The 11,561-nt window shown below is 42.9% G+C and overlaps 4 non-coding genes across 4 annotated transcripts; 2 read left to right on the forward strand and 2 right to left on the reverse strand.

The window, feature by feature from the left end:
- The first annotated feature begins 6,726 nt into the window (after nucleotides 1–6,726).
- Nucleotides 6,727–6,798, forward strand: trnad-guc (transfer RNA aspartic acid (anticodon GUC)). The gene has a single exon. It is a non-coding gene; the product is annotated as a tRNA-Asp (tRNA).
- Nucleotides 6,799–8,276: 1,478 nt separating this feature from the next.
- On the reverse strand, nucleotides 8,277–8,348 carry trnad-guc (transfer RNA aspartic acid (anticodon GUC)). The gene has a single exon. It is a non-coding gene; the product is annotated as a tRNA-Asp (tRNA).
- A 132-nt stretch (nucleotides 8,349–8,480) lies between these two features.
- On the forward strand, nucleotides 8,481–8,551 carry trnag-gcc (transfer RNA glycine (anticodon GCC)). The gene has a single exon. It is a non-coding gene; the product is annotated as a tRNA-Gly (tRNA).
- Nucleotides 8,552–9,004: 453 nt separating this feature from the next.
- Nucleotides 9,005–9,077, reverse strand: trnam-cau (transfer RNA methionine (anticodon CAU)). The gene has a single exon. It is a non-coding gene; the product is annotated as a tRNA-Met (tRNA).
- Between the last annotated feature and the right edge of the window lie 2,484 nt (nucleotides 9,078–11,561).

The following is an 11,561-nucleotide window of genomic DNA, read 5'->3' on the forward strand; positions in this document are numbered from 1 at the left end:
GAGAAATGCACCTACATTTCCGAGAAACTTTTCTGGTTTCCCTTTAATGTTTAAACAAATCTTTGGTATTTTATACCGGTGTATCTGAAACTTGTGCCTGAATAACCATCATTATTATTATTTGATCACCGTCAGCGTCCCAGTTCTGTCGGCCTCTTCATTGTGTAGAAGTTTTTCTCCACAGAAAGGAAACTGCTCTCTGTTCTGGTGTAATGTTTGTCTTTGGTACTTGTTGAGTTTTGGCCTTGATTCAACACTTGTGGCACTCCGGAGGGTCTAGCTACTTTAGCTTCATCTCTTTTTCTTTTCCTTTGCTCACAGTCTCTGGTAATGGCATGCATCACTGAGGTTTCTTCCCCCTTGCCAGTGTTTGATCATTAGTATTATTATAATAACGTCGGCCCCTAAATCGTCGTTGATTTGGTCTCATCCTGTCTCGTCCTCATCCTCTGAAGCCTGGTTGTGTTGATACAAACGGTCTATACTCTCCCAGAGTTGTGTACAGCATGAATGTTAGATTTTTCTTTTTTTTTTTTTTGATTTGCAAACAATCCAGTTGCATCTAATCCTCTAGTCCTTTTCCGTAATCCCACAGGACTCATTGAAAACACGTCTGGGGCTGCTAATTCTTTAAAGTATCAGCATCCTGTGTTCCCAGTCCATTAATGATCATTGACACAAAGAAAGGTTCAGCTTTATGCGACACTTTTAATTCTGCCTTTTCTTTCCAACATTTAAGAAATCTTTCTGCATATTCAGACACCTGTTCATCAGTCCGTTTCTTACAGTGAAGTACCCGTGTTATCACATCTGCTAAAGTAAGAAGCTTTTCCATAACTTTGTCATGTATCGTTCACCATAAAGTCCACTCATTAGAGAACAGGAATTCCAGAGTAGTTTTTCAGCATGATCTATTTGCACAGGGGGGTTACTGACTCCATCGTAAGAATAAAGATTGCTTCACTAAGGAGCAGGAAATGGCTGTAGTACAGGCCTGCAAGAATGCCCCAGAATACAACTGGCCCCCAAAAAACAGCAAAACGGGTCGATACTCAGATGCTTTAAAGAACATTCTGTGAGAAGACACGGAACGAGGGAATCTAATCTAACTTATCTCTTTCATCCGTTAGTCAACTTCTCTGATTGACCTGACCAGACTAAATACACATTGGGAAAAAACTCTGTGGAAAACCACAAAAGCGTCAACTGACGCAAACAAATGGCTTTAGCACCTCTGCATGGTGAGGCTGCAAGGCCTTGTTTGCACTCACTTCCAGAATCAGCACCTGTAGCTTCAAACACTCACAGCCAGACTGAGCGTCTCCACAGGCCTGATGTGCTTCTCACCTCCAGAGAATCGTCAGCGTCCAAGTTCCTTCAACTTCCTCAAATCAGACACAAAATACGCGTCTCTCTGCTTTTCTTCACCGAGACAGGACGCCACACTGTCAAATGACTTCCTCAGATCAGAACACACACACACACACTTACGGTTGGGTCGTAAATGGTTCGTCAGATGAGGGCAGGTCGATGAAGGGGGGTAGAATGCTTTTTTCAACCACCGTTTTGTCAGTCATGTTTTTTTCAGAAACACTGAGAAAACCAGATTCTTTTGTTGTTGTTTTATTTAAAAAAACACACACACAAAGCAATTTTTCTACCAAGCAGGAGGGAAGAAGGATTACTATTGCAACAACACATCATCAGTAGGGTAAAACTAACATGTCTCATGACGGACATGAAACTAAAAAGGTACAAGAACACACAAATTAAAGTTTCTTTAAAATTAAGAACAGTATGCCCAGCTACAAAGAAATGATGACATGCAAAACAAAAAATAAGATTAGATGGAAAAAACAATACTGAACACATCAGGACAGCTCCAGGCCTGCCTCAGTTCTCATTCCAGCATTCTTTCACAATTCCAAGCTCACCAATTTTCACAACATCCAGCCCGATCAGATTGTCGTACACATCTGCACAAGTTTCCACAAACTTTTCTTTGGATCTCATCTCTCTCAGCAACGTCTCTGCCACAGTTTTGACTCGCACATCGTCGATTTTAATGTTGCGCATGAATAACAAACATTGAATAGCAGGAATGAAACGGTCGGTACACAGTTTTTCCATCAGACGGTGAGCCCGTCTTCCTATCGCAAAGGTCTGCCTGAAACTGTTTGAGAGGTCTTGTAACAAAAACTCTGTTCCTTGGAAAATGTACCCTAGCCGGTTTATGCAGAGTACAGGTGTCTTGAGATGATAAAAATCTTTCACATCTTCCACCCTGACTTTCTTCATGGCACGCTTTTCTGCCATCTCTAAGTACAATATAAATTCATCCCCTCTATCCGTCTGTCTTGCTCCTACTCATCTCTTCAACACCTAACCCATCGTAAAAACTTCAAAGTGCAGTTACAAGTGATCACTGGGACTAAAATGCTTGACATTTGTTACCAGTTTCTTCATAGACAACCAGATGATGAAGATAGCAACTAAAATGTTATTGTTTGGTCGTATGATGAGGACACTTTGCATTTTTGTTCATTAAAATCCTGCAAAATACAACGAAAGCAGAGGTTCATTCAGCTGGATGTGTTGTTACAACCTCCGTCAGTTTGAGCGTCTGCTCCATCTAAATTATGGACGCAGCACGCAAATCATGTAGGACTGCTGGATATGGAACCTTATCAAGCAACAATTAACTATGCGGAATATCCTGTTTGTTAAAACAGTATCCCTGATCAGAGGAAAAAGAAATGGGGTCAGACCAGTGGTTCAATCACTGCTGAAACAGGGAGTCATTGTGCCATGTGTGTCCCAAACAACACCCCAATAAAAATCCCATTCAGTTAAAGAAAAAAAAAAACAGTGGCTCAGTAATTCAGAGATGGTTCAGTTTTAAAGTATCAGACGAGCTACAGAGTCACGTTATATGTAGGGAGTGCTATAAACAAGATACAGGCAAGAGTTGACGCACAACAAATCTTTACACCACCTAAAACAGTGGAGCAAACTGAAGTACGGAGTGATTACTGTCTGTCAGAGTAGAAAAAGAGTGAGAAAATGTATATTGAGCTGATATTCTGTTTTCTTGTGCAGCTGGTTGAGACTGTTCAGAAAAGAAATTGCTACAGGAAAAGCTAACGTAAAGCTGATGATTGTATTTGTTTCTTAAATTAAGCACTTTATTTTGTTCTTTCTTTGTTCTTATATAATGCTGCTCTTACATGGGCTTGTCATATTGTGTTCTTTGGTAATGTTTCTGTGGATTTGTTCGAAAGGAGAAGAAAATCTGTATTTGCAAATCATGTAGGACTGCTGGCTGTGGAACCTTATCAAGCAACAATTAACTATGCGAAATATCCTGTTTGAGTTAAACAGTATCTCTTATCAAAGGAAAAAGAACTGGGGATCAGACCAGTGGTTCAATCATTGCTGAAACGAGGAGTGTCATGTCTGTCTCCAAACACCACACCAATAAACCCCATTTTTTAAACCAGGAACAAAGAAGTACAGATTTGCACAGAACCCGAGGAAAAATAAATAAATTTCAGCGTCATTCCTTTAACTCCGGTTGTACCAGATGTTAATGCTATCTTAGTATCAATAGCAGCCAGAGCGAAATGGTACACAGTTGTGTATTTGTATTCTGCTGTACAGAGGAATACATAGGATTTGTTTAGTTTCACCTTCTGTGACCAACAATATCGCTTTACAAGATTAACGTTGTCTGTTTTTTTCAGACAGTCCAACCGTCTACGCTGCAGCTGTGAGACAGCAGCTTTCAAAGCTGACATGACCTGCTGACTCGGTTTTGTTTGGCGTACATCGACAACATCATCATTATTGTCTCTTATACAGAAAATTGAATTTGAGTTTGTGAAAATTATCAACCAGTTATTCTGTTTTTTATTCAAGCGCGTGTCTACGCTTCCTGATTAAGTTTGTGTGGCTTTATTTTGAATATTTAGAATGAGACTCTGTCTTTGAATGATTTTACTATTCATTTATACCTTTTCTTGTATTTTATACACTTTTTTAAAAACCTTCCTTCCTTTTGAGTTGTATTTTCAGATCTATATATTAGAATTTGGGTGGATGTGAAGGTTTTCCAGTGATCACGTTAACTGGGAAATATCAGAGAATTTCACGATGCTTATCACAAAGGACACGACATGTTTCAAAGTTTTGAGAGCAGTAACTTAAAATTTCAAGTTAGGAGCAGATTTGGTTATCTTCAGGTCACAAATAGTAACACTTTTGATTATTTGCTTTACATGTTAAGATGAAGCCTGAGTTTCTTGTTTAGATCATAATTTTTAGGTTCACCTCTGGAGAGCTTTAAAAAGGTCATATAACCATCTAAAGTGCTACAGACACCCGGACAAATCTGTTTGTAGTAAAATGTAATATCTAACAGACTGTTTGAAAATTGTATGATTGAGAAATGCTAATGAGTTAAATGTTAATGAGTCTATTTTTTTCCCTTTCTGCAGCTCCGGTTCACAGAATGAACCTTCGATCACTTCCCCGTCATAATCTTTGAGTTTATATACCGGCGGAGTACGCACAATGCATTCTGACACCGTAAATACTTCATCCGTGAAACTCTGTTCGTATTTTTTTATCGAAGACCCCTCGCAACTTGGATATTCTGACAACATCGCCGACCTTAAATCCTGTCTTTATTATTTTTTTTCTCTTGTCTCGTGGTGTAGGCGTACCGTACAGATTGTGAAACACTTGAAGGCCCTTTGTCACATCAACCGGGTGCATTTTTATACTGCTGTGGTGAGTGTTGTTATAGCTTTTTACTAAGTCTGGTAGGACTTCCACGTACCGTCTAGTGTTCTTAGCAGTGAAATTCTAGTCTTTAGCGTTCGGTTAAATCTTTCAACCACGCAGGCTTTTAGATCACTGGCTGTGGCATAATGTATGATGTTGTGTTTCCTCATCAGAATCTTGAAACTTTTGTTGAAAAATTCTCTTCCTGCATCAGTCTGTAGTTTTTCAGGCGTCTGGCTCTCACGAAAGACGGATTCAAAGGCAGACACCACCTCAGCCGCAGTCTTCTTTCTCAAAGCTCGCACGTACGCTAATTTCGAAAACACATCGATGACCGTGAGTTCAAAACTATACCCATCATTTTCATCCGCTAACGCTCGCATATCGCAAAGGTCTGCCTGAAATTGTTTGAGAGGTCTTGTAACAAAAACTCTGTTCCTTGGAAAATGTACCCTAGCCGCTTTATGCAGAGTACAGGTGTCTTGAGATGATAAAAAAGTCTTTCACATCTTCCACCCTAACTTTCTTTCTTTCTACCCCGCCGAAACTACCAGGATGTCTCGGCTTGTAATATAACCTCTTCATAACACGTTTCTCCGCCATCTCTAAGTACAATATAAATTCACCCCCCTCTAACCGTCTGTCTGGCTCCTACTCATCCCTTCAGATGTGTCAACACCTAACCCGTCGTAAAAACTTCAAAAGACCTCAGACGGAAGGAAGTTTGGGGGGGGGGGGACAAATGCGCAGTGGACATACGCTGGACAAATGGTGGACAAATGGCGAGGGGAGGGGTTTATTGGGGGGCCATAAATCTTTCGGCTTGACATATAATATCATCCATACTTTTTTTCTTTAAACTATAAACAGTTTCAAGCCCAAGTCCCTTCCATTTGTAAAGGGGGCTGAAACAACTGATCAAATTAATCCAAAGTATTCATTGTGTATTTATTAATATATGTGTTTGCACGTTTCCTGTCCAAATATTGATAGTCTTCAGTGCTCTTATAATTCCTCATAGCTGAGCCATCCACGCCAAGAGACAACACAAAAAAAAAATATCGCCGTACATGACCTGTGGCCACTTGTTCATGTCATCCCCCCACTCTGTACTAAGTGGTGGATGAGTCAGACTCCATCCATTTGTGTTTTTTAAAGAGGTTTTCGTTTCTTCCCACATCACTTTCTCAGTTGTAAACACCGCTATTACAATGTCAGCGGAAGTGCTCCTCAAAACCGGAAGTCTCGCCCCTTGGAAAATGGGCGGAGCTGAATAAGGTGAATACTGAAGGTTGTGAGTTCGAACCTCACACGGGGCAGGAGTTTTTACAGCACAACCTGAAAGATTACTTTGCTGTTAAATCCATAATCCAGTAATGCATGTCAAGTTTGTCTGTTAAGGTACCCCATAAAACATAACACTTTTCAGTCACTCACCAAGTCATTAACGCAGCAGGGCGACTCATCTTCCTTATCTCAAAAGAGTTTGGTTGACTGTTTAATCCATGCTAATACTATGGCAGTGAAACCCCGAGAGAGCAGATCAGAGAATGAGTGGGTTTCTTCCCACCATCCAAAAACAGGCAGAACAATCTTCAGGTGAGAGTTAAAATAACACTAATCTAATCATTTTTTCATCAATCACATAATGACAGCAGCAATGATCTTTCTGCAGCGAGCCACAAACACATATCAGCTGCTAACCCTAACCCTAACCCTAACACCCAAATTCCGTGAATGAAATTGGAAAAAACAAAAAAGACCCAGACTTCCTGATTTAGAACACTGTGAACAAACAAAGGACTGTTGTGGATCCACCTGGGATTAAAATCTATTGAGAAGACATCTGGTCCAACAGCTGAAGTCTGAGCCCCTCCCCCACACTGTCACCTTTACTCCTCCGGTCACACAGGTTGGACTCACCATGGAGCAAGGCACCTCTCCTCGTTAGTATAGTGGTTAGTATCTCCGCCTGTCACGCGGGAGACCGGGGTTCAATTCCCCGACGGGGAGTGCCTCCTCTTTTGACAGATCAAGGTTGGTCTTCTTCCAGTCCATCATGACTGTTGGAGCTCGGCCCTGCAGACTTCCTGGAGTGTGGCGGTCTTCAGAGCAGGACAGTGTGACCAGAAGACAACATTAGATACAGTGATGGACAGGAAGCAGTGCAAAGCAGATCCCTTAAGAAAAGGTGACATTCGTCATCAGGGAATTGAATCCTGGTCTGCTGCGTGACAGGCTGGGATGCAAACACTAGCATGAGACCATGGCCCAGAGACCATGGCCCAGAGACCATGGCCCAGAGACCATGGCCCAGAGACCATGGCCCAGAGACCATGGCCCAGAGACCATGGCCCAGAGACCATGGCCCAGCAATCTGTCCTCCCCACCAACAAAGTCTTGGTCTTTTGGTCTCACCTGATGAACACACATGCTAGCTGCTTACTTGCTCTGAGAACTTCTGGCCTGTGTGAGGCTCGACCTCCTGACCTTCACATTATGACACTGATGCTCTGGCTTCTGCAAACAACAGAGCTGAGCTGCTCATCCTGGACATGACTGCCTGGTCATTGAACACCTGGATCTCTCAGTGACATGAACAATAGGAAATTTTCTGCTGCCAAGCTGGAGGCTCTGCAAGTAGTGATGGGTGACTGGAACCGAGAAGTTGTAACAGACTACCAGAACCCGGAAGTACTGACAGGGTTCTGGAACCAGGAAGTACTGACAGGGTTCTGGAACCAGGAAGTACTGACAGGGTTCTGGAACCAGGAAGTACTGACAGGGTTCTGGAACCAGGAAGTACAGATGAACTGCAAAAACTAGAAAGTAGTGACAGACTACCACTACAGGATACAGGAACCAGGAGGAAGTGACGGGTTCAAGTATATCCAACCTATACTTGCCGCCATGTTTTGGAGGGCCTGCAACTGCAGCTGGACCCTACTCGATGGGTTACAGGAACTAGGAAGGTTTTTAAAAAGGGCAAACTTGGGTCACTGTGGTGAAATAATCTGAGGTCAGGTTTTGTGACTGCAAAAACTGGAGAGACAATCTTTGGACATTGGTGTCCAGTGCGGGGAGGCTATGTTCTGTCTGTTAATCACCCTGCTGATAGGTGTCTATCTGCCCGTGACCTTATAGAGCGTAGTGACAGTATTGCTTTTGAAAAAAACAGATGAATTGTTACAACCCTAACCTGAAAACCCAGATATTCTGAATGAAACAGAAAAAAAACACCCAGACTCCCTGATTCAGAACAGTGTGAACAAAGGACTGCAGTGGATCCACCTGGGATTAAAATCTAATCAGAACCAGATCCAGAAGGAACCCTCTTTCCTGAATGACAGTCACTCCACTCTGGACGTTCCTCTCTCACTACAAGCAGCTGATCACCATCTGATGGTTTGGAGCAGATCTCCACTCTGCTGTTCATCCCGGCTTGATGACTGCTGGAGGAAGTCGGCTGTGATCCGTGAAAAGGAAAGACACTCCCCGTCAGGGAATTGAACCCCGGTCTCCCGCGTGACAGGCGGGGATACTCACCACTATACTAACGAGGAGAGGTGCCTTGCTTCACGGTGAGTCCAACCTCTGTGACCGGAGGAGTAAAGGTCACAGTGTGGGGGAGGGGCTCACAGAGTTCAGCAGTGGGAGCAGATGTCTTCTCAGGGAGGAATTTTGTGCTTGTGTGAGCATTGGTGGTTCAGTGGTAGAATTCTCGCCTGCCACGCGGGAGGCCCGGGTTCGATTCCCGGCCAATGCAGCAAGGCTTTTAATCTGACTCAGCTGGAACAGTTCATGTCACTGAGAGATCCAGATGTTCAATGACAAGGCAGTCATTGAAGCCAAGCCACGATGAACAGCAGAGTCTGCAGCTGCTGTTCATGATCAGCTGTTTGTAGTGAGAGAGGAACATACAGAGTGGAGTTACTGAAACCAGAGGGTTCATTCTGGATCTTTATCTGTTTCTGAGTCGATTTTGATCCCAGGTGGATCCACCACAGTACTGCCATTGTTACATAGATTAAACAATCAGCCAAACTCTTTTGAAACCAAAGAAAGTCACTCGCCCTGCTGCCTTAATGACTCGGTGAGTGACTGGAAGTTTTAGGTTAGATGGAGTTAGATGAACCGACAAACTGGACATGCATGACTGGATTATCTATGTTCAGTTTTAACAGCTGAGCAATCTTTCAAGTTGTGCTGTAAAAACTCCTGCCCCGTGTGAGGCTCGAACTCACGACCTTCAGATTATGAGACTGACGCGCTGCCTACTGCCCCAACGAGGCCTGAGAAGCAGGAAGATGGAGTGCAAAAAAAAAAAAAAAAAAAACACTGGTGCAAGTCTTGTGTAAAACGTCTTTGTCTCAGTGAGAGACATGAACAGCCACATATTTTTGTTTTTTTCCTTGTGCGTAACAAACATCCATCATGAACAGGAAATACATTCCTGGTTCCCCAATCAGGGGCTCAGATTTGCTGAACTAAAAGACATGGAATATATTTTCAGTCACTACCTGCTAACTTGCTGCTCTGTCCACAACCTGTCCCCGAGAGACCTGTGCTGGACTCCTTGATGGGGAGTTCAGTGTAGGTTCTTGTCTCACACACACACACACACACACACACACGCCCAGTCTTGTATTTCTATCCTTGTGGGGACCGTCCATTGACTCCCATTCATGTCTAGCCCCTAACCCTGACCCTTACCCTAACCCTAACCCACACCACAACAAAGCCTAACCCTAAAGAAATGTTTTTGCACTTTTACTTTTTTCAGTAACAACAACATGGTCAAGAAAACACTGTTTCTCCTACTTAGGACCGGAAAAAGGTCCCCACAAGGCACGTCGTTTCACGTTTTGCTATCCTTGTGGGGACATTTGGCCCCAACAAGGATAGAAATACGAGAACACACACACACACACACACACACACACACACACACACACCAGTACCTCCCTGCATGACAGGCCCACTGAGGCTTTCAAGCCAGGAGGTTCAATGAAACAGCGAACACTGCCATCTGCTGGACAGATACCACCACACCATGATGAGAGCTGGACTGTACCATTGACTTTTGTGAACAGAAACAATAAACGTTGGACTTTACTGTAGTATGTGAAAGTGTAAGTTTATGGACAGCAACACAGACACCGCGGGGTGGCGGAAAGTACATTTGATGAACTATGGAAAGACGTCGAAGAACTTGTAGAGAGTTGCAAGATTTGCACAGACCCTCAAAACAAGAGACGGCCGAGGGCCAATTCCACATTTGTAGACTCTTTAGTCATGAGTACTGTTGGGCAAAGGCACTGTGAGTTTGAAACTAATGAGGAGAATTTTTTTATAAGGTACTTGATAGTCTCACAGCAGACGTAGAGAGGCGTTATTCCCAAAAAAACTGTGAGATTATGGATGAGTGCAGTCTCTTAACCCTAACAGCCCATCATTTCTGAAGGAGGGACCCTTGCTCGCTTTTGGAAAAACATTTGAGTCAGATTTAGGAGACCTTAAGCATGAGCTTCATCAGACAAGGCGGCTTCTTTCAAGAAAGGAGACAAGTGGAGCGAAACCATCGACTCTGCTGGATTTTGTCAAACAATTTGCTTTGTCCCACAAAAACTGCAGAATTATGCTTTTGTGAATGTTTTGTGAGTGTTGCATCACACTGAATGTGCGTAGGACATATCTGCATGTCCTCCTGAAACTTGCTCTCATAAGATTTCTGAAGCTAAGAAGGCCAGGGCCATCGTCTGAGTCTTCCACCGTATGTGGACGCCTCAGATGATGGGAGCAGCAACATGTGAGAAGATGCTGGGGAGATGGAACAATAAACTGATGTAATCAATGAACAATGGGATAGTTTTCTGGCAGATTTATATCAGAGACACAAAGCTAGAATGTAAAGACACAATCCTGATTCTATAAAAATGTGCTGCATCAGTGCCTGTGCTGCACCCGGGATCATGGGCTGGCCTTCATATAGAACAGGGGTGTCCAAACTTTCTTCACTGAGGGCCACATACTTAAAAATATAGGAGGGGCCAGGCCACTACTAGAAATGAGGTATATAGCCTTCACTTTAGTGTATTAGAGTGAGAAAAATCAATGAAAAGTGGACAAATATGTTACATTGTTAAAAATAATTAAAGACAAACTGCCTTCATCAGAGATTTCCATAAATGGATCAATATTGATTGATTCAGAAAAAGCTTTAGTAGCTCATTCTCCTCAGGAGATTTACAGCACATGAAAAAAACATTAGAGGGGAAAATGGGACAGGTAAATTTCAATCTTATTTAAGTTGTTCGGCTTAACAACACACCTATTGGCTTGAAACGTTTATCAACATTAACAGACTGAACTGGGCTTAATAAAAGGAGTGCAAATAATTTCAGTAAATTATTCTGGAAATATCAGCTGCACTGGGTGTGTAAACGCCACTCGTGCCAAAAACCCAGACAAATGTCACTTGATCAAGGAGCAGGTCTGCATCAGATCTGCAGCAGATCAGCTGACTTTGCATTTGCAGTTTGGACACCCCTGTTCTAACCCATCTTCAGTCTGCTTCCTGGACAAGTCTGCAGCGTGTCAGACTCATACTGGACCCTAAACGTTCCTCTCAGGCCACACGGTTGGTTTGGAGTCGCCACAAGTAGCACACAAAAATATATGCATTTAAAGACAAATAAAAAAAAAGTTTCACAAAGAAACTGTCCGTCTTGCTTTGGCTTTTGCCTGCCATACACTTTCAGTGCTCTGGTTCCAGC

The sequence above is a fragment of the Salarias fasciatus genome (assembly GCF_902148845.1).
Source record: "Salarias fasciatus chromosome 23 unlocalized genomic scaffold, fSalaFa1.1 super_scaffold_20, whole genome shotgun sequence".
NCBI lineage: Eukaryota > Metazoa > Chordata > Actinopteri > Blenniiformes > Blenniidae > Salarias > Salarias fasciatus.